This window comes from Magnolia sinica, chromosome 3 (assembly GCF_029962835.1).
Source record: "Magnolia sinica isolate HGM2019 chromosome 3, MsV1, whole genome shotgun sequence".
In the NCBI taxonomy this organism is placed as follows: domain Eukaryota; kingdom Viridiplantae; phylum Streptophyta; class Magnoliopsida; order Magnoliales; family Magnoliaceae; genus Magnolia; species Magnolia sinica.
This window is the reverse complement of record NC_080575.1, coordinates 52,052,162-52,072,561: the sequence shown is the minus strand read 5'-3', so window position 1 is coordinate 52,072,561 and position 20,400 is coordinate 52,052,162.

The window sequence follows — 20,400 nt, the reverse complement described above, 5'->3', positions numbered from 1 at the left end:
GGATTTAGATTACCTAGGTCTTAGGGTTTCATTCTTAAGTTTAGTTCTAGGATAAATTTTAAGATTAAATTTCTAATGGATGTAATAACATTATTAATAACATTACTAATAGTAATCCTATAATGGCTAATGATGTATAATTGATCGTAATGCTAATAACACTAAAGATTTTAAAATGATTATTAATATTAGCAGTATACTTAATATTAGTTAACAAAGCACTAATAGCTATTGTAATGAAATAAATAGTATGCCCTAATCACCAATGATAATACTTAAGGTTGACAAAATAAGTTCTAATATTTAATAATGATATTTTGCATGTAATAACTAACATTAATATAGGTAATTTACTAATGGCTATTCGCATATAGAATTAACAATCCCAATGATGATAGTGATGGCAACAGTGATATCTATGATCGAAATAATTTAAATATGGAAGGAGAAGGTGGACTCACCTAGGTTGACTTGGTTCAAGTCAAGTTGACTCGGCTCAACACAACTAGCAACCATCCCCTTCATGCTCTCTCTCTCTCTCTCTCTCTCTCTCTCTCTCTCTTTCTTCTTCTCCTTTTCCTCTTCTTTCTGTTGGAACTCCAGTAACACTGCTGGACTCGAACCAGTCATGATTCGATCGGTGTGGAGTTACAAGAGGACAACCAACCACACACCCTCTCTCTGACTCCCTTCTTCGTATTCTTCTTTTCTTCCTTTTCTTTCTATCTTCTCCTTCATACTTCTGTTGGACTTCCAGCAATCCCTTGGCTAGGACAAGCTAGACTAGAAGTGCCCAGACGCACCACTCCCAACCACGACTCGGTCGGGTTGTAGCAATCTCGGGTCACCATCTGATTCCTTCTCTACTTCCTTTTCTGATTTTTTTCTAACTTCTTTAAAGGCCCAGCAGGAAGCCTGGACCAGACTAGGAATGAGTCAGATCCACCCTACTTAGACCAAACTCGGTCTCGAATCGATGTGGCCCGACATGGTGCGGCAAGCCACCATCCACACTGCATTGATATGATTTTCACCACAGTAACCCAAACTATTCTGGGATGATTATCTGTGATTGAATGAGGTTCGAAAGGCCCATTTGATGTACGCTCGGTGGCCACGCAACTTGAATGGTAGTTGTCTGCAGACGAGGAAGGAGATGGAGCATTAACAGCAGATTTGGAAATGTTGCTTCTACCTCCAATTTGTTTCCTTCTGATGATTCGTATGGGTCGTAGAAAGCTTCCAGATAAGCTCTTTCAAAGCTTGGAGAAGATTTGAGTGGTGGTTTTGAAGGAGGAAGAAAAACGGACAGTTCTTTCTCAGGTGCGGCCATAAGGGTTAGAGCACCAACTCCTTTGCTATATATGACTTTTTCTTGAAGCCCTAGGCCTCTCAGAACCGTCTGATAAGCAATGAATGGCTAGGATCGATTCCACCATCCAACTTCTTAAAATAGCTAGTAAAATGGTGGTTTTTGGCACCGGTTTTCCATAGAAAACCATGATCTGTATGAACAGCAACGGATGGTTGAGATGTGCCTAAATTGAGGGCCGGGATTGGAGGTTTCCCTCTCACGTGGATCACCAGTCTGGCAGTAGTAGGAGATAGTTTCCATTTCTAGAAACAATGTGTTTTCGGGTCCTGCTTGCGTCGGATCTCATGTGCACACATGCGTGTAATACTTAGTGGATCGACCATGATTTTGGTCGTCACCCCCCACTCAATAAGATGGATGGTTTGGACCGTCAATGTGGGGCCCAGATGGTGGGCCATCGATCAAACAGATAGGTGTACTTCTGCTGCTGAAGGCCGAAGGAAGAGAGTTCTCTCCTCATTTGGCGACAGGTCTAGTGCACTTCGAGTGCACGACCTCGGTGCACACGCACTGCCTCAAAGTGGGGCCCACAAGACTATTTTTCATAATCCCCACTGTCCGTGATGTTCCATAACTCAACTAAGCCATCTTGACTAAAGATGTGGCAGATCCAAGGTCTAGGTGGGCCATACCCCCAATTTTCACTTGTTTTTAGCTCTAATTGCATATTCTAGTTAGTCTACTGGTCAGATCACCTCGAAGTTGAACATCAACGGTTGAAAAAGGGTCCTAGGGATCTAAATATAGGGTAATTCTAAGTTCCAGGTGGGCAACAACACATTTGATCAGTTCATTGTACAAATGCTCATTAGTCTCTGTTCAAACACGTAACATAGATGCATATTGGCTATGACATCAGGTGGGGTCCCTCGTGATGTCCTTTCGAGGGATCCATTCCGTCTATCCAGTTTGTTACATTAATTTAGGACATTGTTGAAAATGGAGTAGTTTAGTTAATCAAGTGGACCGCATGGTCCCGTCGAGTAGCGAGAATACTCACCGTTAAAACTTAAATTGTAACTCTCGTCAAAATGTCATGCATGTGGTGTTACCTTATTTATAATTCTACCCCTTTTCTTTTTTAAAACTTCTGCCATCCTTAACTCATGAATCTACCGTCCAAATGTGATGAAAATTGATAGGTGATCTTTAATTTTCATACTCTTTCCGCCATCCAAATTTAAGCCCTGATCTCTCAAGAATGACTAAGATTCTCTTTTAATAGCTAATATATTTTAAAATTCTAAAATAATATTTGTACTCCTCTTATTAACAAGTTAGCGGGCAGTTTGGACCTAAACCTTAAGATCTTCATGATGATCGGTTTGCCATGATGTTTACACGGCCCATTTGGCGGATCCAAACATGATGGATAGTCAGATGACTTGTTAATAATAAGGAAACTTGATGGTTAGCACTCTGGCCATGTATGTCAGTGGATGTACGGTCAGTTTCGTAAATGGATGGTCATAAGGTGTGTTTCTGGAGTGATTAGGGGTATGGCACATATACTGTTAGATTCGAGTGACTTGTTCACATATGTAAGTTCCTTGGATTGTAATTTTAATGGTGGGTTAAGCATATTCATGTGGGGTGAACAAGATGAACGGGTCAGAATCTCGATTTCAGTGTACGGATGGATGTAGAGGCCAAGTAGCTGATTTACTACGATCTAAGGGCTAAAATTCGACGTGTATGGTTAATTTATGATAATCGGGCTGATATAAATTTTCACATGAAAAGGATCATGGGAACTATGTGATCTAGAATTCGGGGGTCTATGTTAATGGCATTTTCACAATTATTGCTGATCTATGAGTTTTGTGAAATCTAATGGTTCTACATGGTTCTATGCCCATTTCTAAACAATTCTTACAAAAGGATTTACATCCAAATCATTATAGATAAAGAGTTATTCACCAATTTAGTCAAGTGAAAGTACACATATTAGACCACATGATCAACGGTCGGATGACTTGATTTATAGATGGAGATCATTCTTAATTGGTCTGATTCATATTGGAGGATGGATGTAGGGTTAGGTTGGCTACATAGGTGCCGTATATCTGTACATAATAGGTTAAATTCATGGTAACACTTGAGTACTGAAAGTGCGGGGTGTTACAAACACCTACATCAAGTGGGCTGCACGTCCAGCAGTCCGGACGACCCTGATAAAACACTTACATCACCTGGGTCCCACGTGGATAGCAGGGATAAAATACATACATTAGGTGGGCCCGACGATGGATGGCGTTGGCATAAAATACATACATCATGGTGCGCCCACATAGCACCGTCCAGTAATGGACGGTGTGATGTACAACACATCATCAAGGCAGGGGCCCACCATAACGTTTATTTTCCATCCAATCTATTCACAAGGTCACAAAGACCTGAATTAAGAGGAAAAATGAATTTCATATTGATCCAAGACTCATGTGATCCCAAACGGGTTTCAATGGTAGACGTTCAATCCTCCACTGATTTTTGCAGTGTGGTCCACTTGATAGACAGATCTGTCTCATTTCTCGTCTCCAGCCTAAAGATGAGCTCACAGAGTGGATGGACGGTTGGGATACAACAATAGGATGGGATAGAACACATACATTATGATCAGACCCACCTAACTTGCTGACGTCAACAGCAACCATATTGCTAGAGTGGGGTCGACGTCCAGATGAATGGACGGTTAGGATATAACAAATACAATCATGGTAGTCCCACAGAACTTTTTTACGTAATACAACAATTGTAGTTGCTGGTGTGGCCTACTGGCCCACCGTCTAAATGGACGGTTGAGATATAACACACCTCATGATCAAGACCCACCGCTGATGTTAATACAGTAGTTATTAGCTGGTGTGAGGTGCTCCAGCTAATCTGTTTCCATCTCCCACACAGATGGACGGCTGGATATACAATACATATCTCAAGGTGGGCCTCACCCCCACACGTGCATCACATGTGGGGTGGGTCCCACATCCAAAAACGGACGGGCGACGTGTATATAACACATACATGAGGTGGGTCCCCACCATCCAGAAACGTTGGACAGGTGGATATGAACTAGATACATTATGGTGGATCCCACCTTCTAAGCAATGGACAGTGGATATCACATGTACATCAATGGGTGCCATAAGAGTACCCACATAATTTTGGATTAGTTGATATTTGTGTTTTCCTCCAATCAGGCCCGTCTAAACAGACTGCTAGATGGGCCCGCTCAGTGGACAACATGGATAAAATACATACTTCATGGTGGGGTCTGTTCGGGTGGGCCACACGGCCACATCAACACTAAAAGAAACGAAAGAGAGGGAGAGAGAGAGAGAGAGAGAGAGAGAGAGAGAGAGAGAGAGTCATGGAGGGACCCTGCCACTATGGACCCCTCTTTGTTTACAACACATACATAAAAATGGGTCCCATCACAAGTGGGTCATCAAATGAAAATCAACAGTGGATATCCTAAAATCACCCACCGATTGCACTCCTTCTTGATCCCTTGGATTCCTTAGCTCATTGGCTTTGATTTTGATGGAGGATGTTGAAGTATAGATGGCTAGGATGAGAGATTGGGTGGTAGGGAGTGGGCCACACTTGGGGTTCTCTCTTTTCTCTCCTTAGAAAGCTTGGACGTCCACACTCTTGGGGTTGCTTGGGGAATGGGTATAGAATGAGAGAGAGAGAGAGGTGACGGGATGAAAGGGATGGGATGGATGGGAGAGAGGGATGGTGAGGTGTAAGATTGGGATGGGTGGAGAGAGAGAGAGAGAGTTGATTTTGGGGATGGGTTGTGTAAGAGGGGGATGGGCTAGGTATGGGTTGAGTACTTGCTTGTACTTGATTGATTGATGTGATAGATTGGGTAGAGATTCTCTAAGAATTTACGATGCACAGTGTTTCCTTGAAATATACGCAGGCTCACAACTCCTGGCCTGGGTATTGCATCAGCGCACGAGACACGGTGTAACACCCTGAAATTCTGGGGTCGAGCATAACTCAGCTCCCGAGTTCCAAAACATCACTTATGCAACATATTGAATGATGGATGTATGTTGTCTGTATGAGTGCATAAAAACATAGAATAGATTAAGCCAAACTACAAACATAATTCAGGGATAAGTGATAGACGCAAGCGGAAGACTTAAAGAAATATATGCGTACACATGCAAATCCCTGAAATACATATACATACCAGGTCATACTTACAAGTGTTACTATCAAAATTACAAGTATTAAATGACATCATCTATTCCTAAAAAGAAATCCTAGAATTCCCGCGCATGAGGACATGGCTCATAAGAACCCGCCTGAAAACTGCATGAAAGAAAATGCAGCCTCATCATCCTCGAACTCCTGCTCTGCCTCAGGGGTCGCATCAATATCTGCATCTAAGACAGAGTCTGGTGGGTGTTTAAACACCGTCCCAGAACGTGGGAGTGAGTGATCAACTCAGTGGAACAATAAAGCAAAGGTTAACATGTTATCAATTCAATCAAGCAGTAATGATAAAACAGAACAATCAAACATGTCCTAAGTACTCTTGTTAGTGCAAGGATGTATGTAGAATGATGCATGCCCTCGCGCGTACACCCTCAGCGTCTTCATCTTACGTTACGCATGACACCACCTCAAGTGCTCCACCTCTTCCAGGCACATGCAAATGCTGTGCATGAACATGATTTTCAAGTTGTTATTAGTCCTTTTCATATAACAGGATTGGGAAGCTAAGGTACCTTCCTCATATCAATTTCCAAATAGTGATCCATTCTAGGGTCGTCAGTCCTAGATCATCTCATACGATCATATGGTTTTAGGTCGCTACAAAGGGCTCGTCACCAATCAATGCACGCCTATCATACCTTCGTTACTACAATAAGGCTCGTCACCTCAATGCGGTATCCAGGTATGCTCGAGGTCACTACAAAGGGCTCGTCACCAATCAATGTAGGCCGACAGCACGAATATAGTGTCCCATACCACCATAATCGGCTCACGAGTTTGGTTGCTCACTGGTTACTACGGGGAGGCTCGTCACCCCAGCGTAGGCCGACAGCTCGACCATGGTGTCCCATACCACCATGTCCGGCTCATGAGTCTTAGTGGATCAAGGTACAATGGTTAACAGGATTTGCACTGGTAAGTTTGGTACCTTAGATTCAAGCAATAGCGTCTATACATGGTGAACATACATCGAACAATCGGGTTACTTGGTGAACTCGACTAGCACGAGCGCACGTTAGGTTGAACGACATAGAGTGCGCAAACACTCCGTGTGGCCAAACCAATGCCGACAACTCTAATACGACTCGGGTTCGTCAAATCACGTCCTACGTGGTGAAAGCGACCTCAGCCACGAACTCAAGGCCGATTACTGATTTCCTGGACTGTTCATAGTCCCAAACACATTCCAATATAACAGCTATGCATATACAATTTAGAACAGTAATGGAACAACACTTCAAATCATATAGCATGTGAGCATTTGAAGAATATCAACTTAACATGGATTTGAACATAAGTAATACTTGAAGTTAAACAACGATGAATGTGACTTGCATATAGGAAATCATACACCACAATAGGAGAGTTGAGAATCACTTCTCAACGCCCGCAAATAGTATAATTTATTGCACTTTAAGTCATTCAGACATTTCTACAAACACTTAGAATACATAGTTCAACATACATGACGTATGTTGAAATACACGCATTTGGACAATTCCTTTTGCCAAGGAGTTGTCACACATGCATCTAGCACAAATACACGACAAATAATCATGGCAAACACATGTTCATATTTTATACATATACGGTACTTTCTACATATACATAGAATACACAAATTTCAATATAACACATGGATATCAGGAACGCAAAATAGACATAGCATTTGGCATGTGAAATCTCATCCATAACAAGAATAAACCATTAGCTGGCATTGAAAGCCTTGAAAACCATAACCTATACGATTAAAGTCTGCACCTTAAACCAGAAATAGAGTACTGAACTGATTCAGACGATATGTCTTCGTCAACGGCGACAGGATAACCTAAGGCAAGAATAGAAATGAGCTACGACAACACATATACTCTTCTAAGCTCTAAACAGATTAGGGTTAGGTTAACTTACTCAAGGATAGACTCAGAATCGCCGAAATAACGATTCAAAAGTGATGGTTTAAGGATGTAGAGTAATAGGAAAGAATCTAAGGATGATTCACCAACTTCTCTCTTACTTTCTCTCTCTTTTCCCCTCTCTTTCTTAGGTAGGGTTAGGAAATTCGTATAGAAAAGAGAGCTAGGGTTTTAAGGTCTATATATAGGCCTAACATTGATGAAAATAGCCCCAGGGCCAAGGTATACTTAAGTTATAACCAAAACAGGCCTCTCTCGATCCAACGGAACACTTCCGGTGGTCCTTTCTCCACGTGCGGTCGGACTTAAGCTCACTGACCATGGATCTAGGTCAGGCTGAGTTTTCGTACCGATCGGCTTTACAGATCAGCCGTGGTGGACCACACTCGATTCAACGGTCACCGAAACTCGATTAGGTCCACAAGCACTATGACATGCCTGGGCCATCTTCCCTGATCAGAGGGTGAAATTGGGTCAGAATCCAACGGTCAGATTGCTTAAAATCATCGCGCAAGCGACACGACTCAGATTTCATAAAATCACATTTAATTTCTCACCGTTCTCATACTCTTCACTCCGGACTCAATCAAATCGACCCAGAACATCATCTGGACTTGATTTTTGAGGTGATGGCCAAGTCCAACATGGTGACCAATACTGACTAAGATCATCGCTATCGGACTTTCGACGCGCGGTCCAGGTCCGATCCAAAGTTTCCAAAAATTTCCAAGAGCAATTGGATTTAGCAATGAATCCTAGATTTCAGAGTAACATAGCGCTAACGATTCTATAAGTTTTGAAGCATACAGATCAAATTTAAAGTGATTGATGCTAATTTCACAAGCAATCGAGTTTAGCACTAATTAACTCACAAATAGCTTCTAAGGAAAATAGAGGTAGTACTCGGGTTTTGGCACGAAATTTTCTGGGTCATTACAATATACCTCCCTTAAAGAAAAATTTTATCCTCGAAATTCGTACCTTCTCATATTTCTCAAGGATCTGAGGGTAGCTCTTTCGGACCTCAGTTTTAGTTTCCCAAGTGGCCTCTTCCTCACTATGATGCGTCCATAGTACTTTCACAAGAGGGATAACCATGCTACGCAATACCTGCTCCTTCCTGTCTAGAATACGCGTCGGTCGCAGTACATATGTGGCATCCTCGCTCAACTGCACCTGCTCTCAACTGATGATATGCGAAGGATTAGGAATGTACTTCTTCAGCATAGAAACATGAAATACGTTATGCACGCCTACAAGTGACATGGGAAAAGCAAGGCGGTATGCTACCGCTCCCACTCGATCCAGAATTAAAAATGGACCAATAAATCTCGGCGTGAGCTTTCTCTTCTTACCGAACCGCAGAACTCCCTTCATAGGGAAAACCTTAAGATATACATGGTCTCCAACCTCAAACTCAAGCGGTCGCCACCTCGTATCAGCATAACTCTTCTGCCTACTCTGCGCTGTTAGAAGTCGACGTCGAATAATGTCAACTTTTTCTGAAGTCGCCTGCACCAACTCCTGGCCAATCAAACTACGCTCGCCAACTTCTGCCCAGCAATGCGGTGCTCTGCACGAACGACCATACAATGCCTTATAGGGAGCCATGCCGATACTAGCCTGGAAACTGTTATTATACGCGAACTCTGCATAAGGGAGACAATCATCCCAACTGTCCTTGAAATCCAAAACACAAGCTCGAACATGTCTTCTAGAATCTGATTCACACATTCCGTCTGCCCATCTGTCTGCGGATGAAACGCGGTGCTAAACTTCAATTTCACACCCATCGCTTCCTGGATACGAGTCCAAAAGATAGATGTGAAACGTGTGTCTCTATTAGATACAATCTCCAAGGGAACTCCATGCAGACGTACAATCTCCTTGATGTACAATCTAGCCAACTCGTCTGCAGAGTTTGTGACTCTGATCAGTAAGAAATGAGCCGACTTCGTCAATCAGTCGACGATCACCCAAATAGAGTCATGTCCCTTCCTCGTTCTTGGCAACCTAGAAATAAAGTCCATAGAGATGAAGTCCCACTTCCATTCTGTTATGGGCATGGGCTGAAGCAACCCAGGAGGTCGGCGATGTTCTGCCTTGACCTGCTGGCACGTGAGACAACGAGACACATACTCAACAATGTGAACCTTCATGTTGTCCCACCAATAAGACCTTCTCATATCTTGATACATCTTCGTGCTACCAGGATGCATCACAAGCTTAGAAGTGTGGGCTGACTCGAGAACCTCCTGTCTCAAGTCAGGAATGTCTGGGACACATAACCGGCCACGAAGTCGTAGGCTCCCATCTGCACTAACACTCCACTCGGAGTTCTCATCTGCACCAACACGCTTTCTCATTTTCACCAAAAACTCATCATCTGCTTGAGCTGTAACGATCCTCTCGTCGATGAGGGGCTGTACATGAATGTGTGCAATAACCTCATACGGCTCTTCCACCGTAAGTTTCTGCTCAAAGTCTCGCACAAACTCCAACATATCCCATTCTGCTATCATTAGCAGAGCCGCAAACTCAATAGTCTTCTTGTGACTCAACGCATCTGCCACAAGGTTCGCCTTGCCCGGATGGTAAGAAATATCGAACTTAAAGTCTTTCAATGTTTCCATCCATCGGTGCTGCCTTATATTCAAGTCACGCTATGTGAAAATATATTTAAGGCTCTTGTGGTTGCAAAAGAGCTCGAACTCCTCTTCGTAGAGGTAATGTCTCCAGAGCTTTAATGCGAAAATGACAGCTGCCAACTCCAGGTCGTGTGTAGGGTAATTTTCTTCGTATTTCCTCAACTGTCTGGATGTATAAGCAATCACCCTGTCCTTCTGCATAAGGACACAACCCAGGCCAACGCGAGAGGCGTCAGTATATATCGTATACTTAACCCCTTGCTCTGGCAATACTAGCACAGGGGCGGACGTCAACTTGTCCTTCAGCTCTTGAAAAGCTATCTCTGCTTTCTCATTCCAAGCAAACTTCAAATCTTTCTGTGTCAACTGAGACAACGGTCTAGCTATCTTTGAGAAGTCTTGAATGAAGCGTCGATAATAGCCTGCTGCAGCTACCTTGGCAAGATCGACAACTATCCCTTCCTTGGACACCACATGTCCCAGGAACTTGACTTTCTCTTTCCAGAAATCGCATTTCTTGAACTGCGCAAAAAGTTGATTCTTCTTAAGAGTATCCAAGACCGTTCTTAAGTGTTCCTCATGCTCTTCCCGACTCGCAGAATATATCAAGATGTCATCGATAAAGACAATGACGAATCAGAACAAAAATGGCCAAAATACCCTGTTCATCAGATCCATGAACACGGCCGGTGCGTTCATGAGACCGAACGACATCACAAGGAACTCATAGTGGCCAAAGCTAGTCCTGAAAGCGGTCTTCTGCACATCCTCATTCTTGACGCGCAACTGATGATACCCTGACTGCAGATCAACCTTTGAAAAGTACCGTGCCCCCTTCAACTGATCAAATAAATCATCGATCCTAGGCAAAGAGTACTTATTATTCATAGTTACCTGATTCAACCAACGATAATCAATACATAATCGCAAGGAACCATCTTTCTTCTTCACAAACAGGACAGGTGCTCCCCAAGGAGACACACTAGGCCGAATAAAGCCCAAATTCAACAAACCATCTATTTACTTCCTCAATTCCTCCATTTCACTTGGAGGCATACGATAGGTGGGCAAAAAAATGGGTGCCGCACCAGGCATGAGATCGATGGTAAAGTTAATCTCGCGCTGAGGGGGTAATCCAGGAATCAACTCAAACACATCTTCAAACTCCCGAACTACAGGCGTGCTTTCAAAAGCCGATTCAGCCATACTCTCCAACAGAGATGTATAATAACCAAGACGAAAAGGGTAACTGACCTGAACTGGGAAAGTAACTGTCTCACCCTCAGGTTCATGGATTGTCACCGACCTCGCTTCACAATCAATCTCTGCTCGCATCCTCGTGAGCCAATCCATACCCATGATGACATCGTAATGGTAAAGAGGTGCGATAAAAAGGTCAACAAGAATTGATCCACTCCCTAGATCAATAAAGCAATCCAAACAACGCTTGTTCATAGCGGAGGAGATCCCAGTAGCGGTAGTGAGCGTCACTCCTTGCATAGAAACAGTGCTCAAACTCAGATGCCTAACTGCCGCATATGATATAAGAGAGGTAGTGGACCCTATATTCACCAACATAGAAAAGGGAATACCTTCAATGTGCGCTGTAACCTCGAAGGATCTCTGCACCAAGTCAGTCACAGGCGCTTCAGCTGAGAGCGCATGAACTCGAGCCTGCTGCTGGCGATTCGGTGGAGGAACCATGGGCCGCTGAGGTGGCTTGAAGCTAGGTACAGCAGGTCTGAAGGATGGATGAGCTGGCGCTGAACGAAGAGGTGGAGGTGATATAACCTGAGGTATCGGAGGACTAATCCTCTGCGATGGAGTAAAACCACTATCCCACATACACGAAAAGCAAGAACGATCCAAATTCCCCATCTTCCCATAGTACGAACAACGAAGATCAGCTCGCACCTACTGAGCGGGCGGCGCTGAACGCCTCGGAGGAGAATCTGCCCGCGGCCTCTTGCCGAGAAATGGTGCACTCTGAAAGTCAGGTCGCGGCCTAGGAACCATAGGTGCTCGCATATGGGATGACCTGTCCCCGTCCTGCTCAGCTCGCAAGGACATGCTCACCAACTTTGCATATGAAGAAATGCTAGCACAGTATATCTTCGATCTGATCTCAGGCCTCAATCCCTCAGAAAATGCCGCATCCTCATCGGTTGATTACCCAGAATCAAGGGAACATAGCGACCTAGCTCAGTGAACCGGTTCTCATACTCCGTCACCGACATCCCTCCCTGTCGGAGGCAAAGGAACTCACTCTCCTTCTCATGTCGGTATGTAACCAGAAAATACTTCTCGTGGAAGCGTGCCTCAAACGCCTGCCACGACCACTCATATCCTTCCTCAACAATGTGAAGAACACTGTCCCACCATAAACTGGCCTCCTTCTCAAACATGAAGGAGGCAAGCTCAACCTGCTCAACCTCAGAATAGTGCAGCGGTCTCAGCATCTTAGAGATGCGATCAATCTAGTACTCGGCCTCCTCGGGTCTATGAGAACCCGCAAATGTGGGAGGTCGTAAGCGATGAAATCGCTCAAAGGTGCCGCTCGCACTAGCGCTCCCAGATGGGTGCATAGGTGAAGCAGGTGGAGTCGCCCCCACCGACTAAGCAAAGTGCCAGCCATGGAAGACAAACTGTTGCTGCTGCTGCTGCTACTGCTACTGAATCTGCTGTTGCCGCATCAACAACATCATCTGCTCAAACCTATCAGAAGGCGGAGCAGACGAAGATGCACGGTTCGGCTCAGGAACCGAAGGCATGACTGGAGGAGCCATAGGTGGAATCACAGGTGTCGGCCCAACAGCAGTATGAGACGGGCCCGACTGTGGATCCGTCTGGCTATCGCTCAGGGGAGGAACCCCTACAAGGGACTCGATCAAAGAGAGACGGGCCGAAGTCTTCGAACCCCTAGGAGGCATACCCTACATTCAACAGAGGATGCAACCTGTAAGATTCTATATCCACATAATCCACCCATACAACAATCACAGCACAACTTCATCGATAAACAACATGCGTTCCATTTAACAAAATTTGTCGCAATACAAGAAGTGCAGCATTACATGAATCACGACAGGGAAAGCATGTGAACCAAACATCTAAAACAGCAAACAACAAACAACTTCCAACTACTATGCCAACAACGGTAAACATAAAACAAAGCAAATGACGACTACAATTGCAGCTACTCGTCGGAATCAGGAGATGGAGGCGGGGCACCCTTATCCTGCAAGCAACACAGGATATACTTTAGAGTTCGAGTCACCTTCTTAAACTTATGCTTTACAAGGCCTCGAAGATCCACTATATCTTGGCATAGAATAGCTTGCCCTTCCTCAAGCTGAGTAATATTAGCATCCCTGGCAGACTGATCTGCGCTCTGCTCTGGTGCCACAGGAGGAGAACTCTCACTCGTATCCTGTGCCTCAACCTCTTCCTCGTCCTGCTCTATTTCTTCTTCAATCTCAGCTCTACCTTCGCCATAACTCTCTTCCTCATCGCTCTCTGTCTCATCCTCACTTTCTGAGGCTTGTCGACGAGGACCAATTTCCATCTGCTTAAGAGTCATCAGATTAATGTGGCGAACAGGTACCGACTTTTCTGCCCTAAGCCGATAGCCAAACTCATGTGCAAGCTTACAAATGAGTCAGCCAAATGGGAGCGATTCGGTCCTCCTAGTCGAACGAGCGATAAGGATAATCTGACGTAAAATGTACGTCGGCACACATAGCTTCGCTCCTTGCCCCACCTGATACAGAAAATCTGCCATCAGGCGCGTACACTCGCTGCGGTTGCTCCACCTTGGATATACATTAAATGTACACATGTGGTGAAGCAAGCGGAAGTCGTCCGTCATGTTAGTAGCTAGAAGGCTTCTATTAGGCTGCCATTCGACCAGACGACCACACAAGAGCCGGGTGCGATGATCCCTCTCGCGCATACTGTTCAAATTCTTCTCACTGACATGCACCTCACCAAGTGGCACATTCAAGAGTCGGGATATCAAAGCGACGTTGACCGTGGCCTCCCGACCGCTTCCCTAAGGAATCTTGAACTACAGAGGCTCCAGCGAAGGATCACGAATGTTGGCATAAAAAGCTCGAACAGTGCTTGCATTGGCGCGATATTCGCCCTCAAACAAGGGACACCAACCAGCCCCTTCCAGACGCTCCAACAACAGAAACTCGTCAAATAGCCACAGATCAACATGAGCCTCAAAAAGGACCCTACGGCCTTCATAGACTCCATGAGATAACTTCGCTAACAAGGTTCTTCCAATGGAAGCTCGAGGATCAAGGTCCCGCTTGGTCTGAAATTCACGGGTGGTGGTCGTGCTCGCGGCGGCACCTCTCGGCCTCCGTGCACGGATTGGGTGGCTAGGCCCGGCTTCATCCACGGGCGCTCTCTTCTTCCCTATCAAAGAAAGAAGGGTGGAGATGGAAAATATGGCCGTGATAAACTCAAAGAGGGCCATGAAAAATGAGAGAAAGGGAGAAATAGGAAGAATGGTGAAGCTTCCACACACTTAAGATCCCAAAAAAGGATTTGGGAGCTCAAATGAGAAGAAAAGAAAGTGTAAACAGTAATGGGGGGTAAGGTTTGAGATGGGTTGGTTGAGTGTGCATGAAAATGGAAGAAGAAGAAGACTGGGGAGAGATTTTGATGGGGTTTTGAGAGGAACTTGAAGAAAAGGAGAGCTTGGGAGGGTATTTTATGAAGGAAGTGGGGTTTAGGAGGGTTTAAAATCGAGCAACCATGGAGGGGTGGGCCACACTAGGCCCCACATGCATCGGCCCGAGCCGGCCCGCCCGGCCTGGCCCGCTGGGTGGCGAGGGCTCGCCGAACTGGCGAGGTCATCGCCGGTCTCTGGACCATCCAGCGATGGCTCACCTTTTGGGCAAGGTCATCCTGGCCCCTTATCCAACCCAGTTACTCTCGGGAGCATCTTGAAACTCCGTATCGGACCTGGACCGCACGTCGAAAGTCCGATTACTGCGAAACTATACAGTTATGACTACCTTACTAGGCTTGGTAACCATCTCAGAAATCAAGTCCCAACGTATCCAGAAACATACAACTTGAGCCTGGAGCGAAGTGTGTGAGAAATTGGAATATTTTTAGAAACTGAACTCAAACTTAAGTGAATTGGGCCATTCGCTTGTGGGCCAAATTTAAGGTTTTAGACTGTCAGATTCTAACTCAACTACACCCTCGGATCAGGAAAAATTTTCAACACATGTCAGTGTAGTTGTGGCCCTGATCGAGTAACGATGATCATTAAACTCAAACAGGTCCACCGCGGTCGATCCATAAATTCGATCGGACCAAAAACTTAACCTAACATAGATCCATTGTTAGGGAACTTTTTTTGGACTGTATGCAGAAAATGAGTCTCCACATGAGCTCCGTTGACCCGAAACAGCCACTCTTTAGATATAACCTAAGTATACCATGGCCCTGGGGCCATTGACATTAGTTCTGGACCTATATAAGGGCCTTAACCCACCCCTCTCTCATTCCATACAAAATTTCAAACCCTAGGAGAGAGAAGTGAGAAAAGAGAAGAGAAAGTGAGGAGAAGTGAGAGAGAGTTGTGGTTTGTCGCCGGGATTCGATCTCGCCACTCCACGTGCTGAATCATCCTACCTGCATCGCTATACTAGCGATTTTGATTCTATTCTTGGGTAAGAAATCATAATCCTAATCTATTTTAGGTATCCAAATAGAGTAAATGGTAAAATAGCTAACCTATTTTACGCTATAGGTTGCCGTTGTGCCGTAGACGAAGACTTAGTGTTCGAACTGAGTTTGATATGAGTTTACCGGTGAAAGGTGCGGACTATAAACATTTAGGTTATGGTTTTCAAAGCTTTCAATGTCAGTTAATGATTTATGACTAACTCGATTATTATCACATGTGCTTAGATGCGGTGGTTTTCATGTATTACACATATATGAACTTTGTTGAATATAATGCATTCTATGTGTTTGTTGAAATGTTTGAATAAATACAGAATTATGATTTGTGCTTGCTACATTTGCTTATTGATAATATAAGATTGTTGTACATGTGGCAACTCTTATGCGGAAGGATTTGCTATAATATGTGTTTTAACTAATATATTACATGTATGTGATATATGTAGTCTAAGTGTTTGATAAATGCCTGAATGAGAAAATGCTCATTAAAATGTACATAATGAGGGCGTTGAGATAGGATTCTCAATTCCCTTATCTATAGATACAGTTTCCTTTATGTAACCTGTCTTACTACTATGTGATTTATGGATGAAATGCCTATGTATGAAAGCACATGTACTATTTGTTTGTTGAAATGCTCAAATGAGATTTATATTTAGATTGGCTGTCACATGTTGTCTTTGACTATCACATATGAATGCTATTGTTTGGAGTGTGATTGGAGCTACGATGTAGTCCAGGCAATCAGTAACGGTTTACGATCGGTGGCCAAACTGTTTTAGCCACGACGGATACGTTCGATGAATCCATGTCGTACGATGATTATCGACAGTGGTTAGGCCACGCAGAGTGCTTACACACTCCATGTCAATTAATTTAATGTGCGCTCGTACCAGTCGAGCTTGTCAAGTAACTCGATTGACCTAATGTATGCTCACCATGTATGGACACTACTGCTTGAATTTAAGGTACTAACTTACCAGTGAAAAGCCTATTTAACCTTGGTACCCCGATCTGCTAAGACTCATAAACCAGCGATCATGGTATGGAACACTATGGTTGAGCTGTCGGCCTACACTGGGGTGACGAGCTTCCCCGTAGTGACCAGTGAGCAACCTAAACTCGTGAGCCGAATACGATGGTATGGGACACTATATTCGAGCTGTCGGCCTACAATCAGGTGACGAGCCTCTCGTAGTGACCTCGAGTATACACTAGGACTACACTAAGGTAATGAGCCTTTCCGTAGTGACCTCGAGTATAAACTAGGCCTTCGCTGAGCTGACGAGCCTCTCCTTAACAACTTAGAACTTGCCTATCGTATGTGACGAACTAAGATTGACGACCCTAGATGGATCATCGTTTGGGTATATGATGTAAAGGGAGGTACCTTAGCTTCCCAAATCTACTGCATGAATAAACTTAATTAAATATTGGATAACATGATTATGCACCACATTGCATGTGCTTTGGCGAGGAAGCGCACATTTAAGGAGTTTGTCATACGTGACCATAAGATGATGTCACTGAGGGAGTGCAGGCGAGGGCATGCATCGTTACAACATATCACTCCTGCATTAACAAGAGTACTTAGGACATGATTGTTGTACTGCTTTATCATTGCTGCTTGACTTAATTGATAACATGTTAACCTTTGCCTTATAGCTCCACTAAGTTGATCACTCACTCCTACTCTGGGACAGTGTTTTAAAACACCAACCAGACTCTGGTTTAGTTCAGATGGTGGCGATGCTTACGAAGCGGAGCCTGACTTTTATGATGACGAGGAGTTCTCCTATATGCAACTCTCTAGTGGGTCTATGTAGACCTGGAGTTACGTTGACGGGATTAAAGGGTTACAAACTAGTTGGACACTACATTGTATCATTTTGTGAATTTTGGAACTATACTTGTAATTATTTAACCTAGTGACATGCTCATGCTCTGGGGACTTACAATCACTTATATGTTTTATATACTTATCACAGTCTTCCACTCGTGTAATCTAAATGTCTATGGAGTATGATATGCTGAGTTGGTGTAATTCTATTCATGTTTAATGCACTATACGGACAACATTCAATCATCATTATCTATGTTGCATAAGTGATGCGTTAGAACTCAGGAGTTAGGCATCTGCTCGACCCCTAATTTTTAAGGCGTTACAAGTTAGTATCAGAGCATGATTTGGATTAAACTGGACCTGAGTTATGGACACACGATGCACACTAACGTACTTTGACTTAAGAGGGAGCGATGAAACGTAGAAACAGTCGTAGGATTCCCAGTTTCATCAACAGGTGAAACTGACCATTGAAATCAGACCCGTATGCATCTGTGATCATGTGAGGTGATCCTAGTTCCTTTCTAGACCATCAATCGATGGGTTTAGATGATAATTTAACATATTCCATGCTTAAATAACCTGAAAAATGTGAATGTCCGCGAGATGGAACCCGAAACGACTTAAATGGACTCGGGGGCCCAAACGACTCAAATCAGGGGGGACCAAAGTGGACCCCATGTATTTTCGACACCCCTGGGGGGGATCGCATCACCCCTAGGGTGAACCCTCGTCCCCCGATCCAGCAACAGGTGATGTCATCGCTGGTACGGCGAGGCCTCGCCGTCCGCATGGTCCGGGCTAATCGGGCCGCGCTGGGCCGGTCGGGTGGAGGCATATATTGTAGTGGGGCCCACAAAAATGTGTGGAGACCCCTATATCACCCCCATTTACTTCCTTACCCTCTCTTACACACATCCAAGCTTTCCCATCTCTCAAAAATTTCATTTTTCTCTCTCAAATCCTTCCTCCATTCTCATATCTTCTTCATTTTCTTCATTTCATACACACCTCCCACCATCCCTTTCAAACCCACCTTCTATCTCCCTCATTTCCTCCCATTTGAGCACACAAACCCTCTTTTGTGTCTTAAAAATCTCAAAGTCTAACAACCCATCCTATCCCTCCACTTATTTCCCTCAAATGACTCTTTTCGAGCTTATGGTGGCGATTTTCTCACTTTTTACACTTCTTTCTCTCGTGGGGAAGAAGAGGGCTTCCACGAATGAAGCCGGGCCTAGCCGCCCTACACGTTCGAGGAGGCAGAAAGGTGCCGAAGTAAGTTCAAGCATTGATCGAGAGATAAGGACAAAGCGGGACATCGATCCCCAGCTCCCCCTCGAAAGCGCTCTACTGGCTGATATGGCACATGGAAGATTTCAGGGCTGTAAGGTCCTCTTTAAAGCACACGTGGATGAGAAACTGTTTGGGCTTTATCCAGTAATGGATCGCATGTTGGACGCTAGATGGGGTCCCGTATTTGAGGGCAAGTCTTGTGTGAATGAGAGCACTGTTCGAGCTTTCTACGCCCATATATGAGAACCACTGCTGGAGCCTCTATAGTTCTCTATCCCCGTGGGAAGGCGGGAAGCCATTGTCAATGTAGAACTGATAGCCTGGATCATGGGGATACCTCGTGGAGAGGTTCATGCTAGTGAGAAGAACCTTAGGAGTGAGTGTGAAAAAGATCACCACACGTGATTCCTTTGTGGCTGACTGGTCCACTGAAATCCAGGTAATTGCCTCTTGGCGTCCAAGATGACTCCTGACTTCCACCTGCTCCACCACATCTTCACACATAACATGTATCCTAGGTGGAGCAATCGCATTGAATGCACGCATCTGATGGTAGACTTCATATACCGAACTGGGCAAGGAGATAAACTGTGCCTGTCTACGTATGTATTACTACAGATAGTTCAGACCGCGCGCTCTCTTGGGATAACCATTTCACTCCCATTCGGCCGGCTTATATGTAAACTTGCTCATGAATTCGGCTACAGACTTGGCTTAGAAAGGCTTGTGCCGATCCATTTCATCAACGATACTACTCTCAAAACATGAATATTAGGCCACGACAACGTCAAGCCCGACTCGATGAGAGTGAGGATGAGATGAAAAGTGAAGAGGAAGAGAGTGATGAAGAAGGTAGAGATGAGATAGAAGAAGAAAGCTAGGATGAGGAAGAGCAGGAAGAGGAAGAAGAGGAGGCCCAAGACTCTGACGAGGGCTCTCCTCCTACCACACATGAGTACCACCGCGATCGGGCTGCTATAGAAGCCCGCTTGGCTCAGATAGAGGAGGGTCAGGTCGCCCTGCGACAAGAGGTCAGTGAGACCCGGGCCAAGCTTGAAGAGGGTCAGGCCTCCATGAAACAAAAATTCAAGAAGGTGTCTCGTACCCTGAAGGCTATCCTATGTTGTTTAAATTAGCTCACATGCATCTTCTGTCATGACTCATGTAAAACTATATGTCATGTATTGTGACAATTTTGGTTAAATGAAATGCATGTAGCTCCTTTTATTATGAGATGTGTAAGGGTTGTTTGATAAACTTAGGGCGCAGAACAGTACTTGTCGACTTGATTATTGCCCAGCTATGTCATTATGATGTGATCCTCGGTATGGATTGGCTCACCGAGATGAGGGCAGAGATCGATTGTGATGCTAGGGTGGTGAC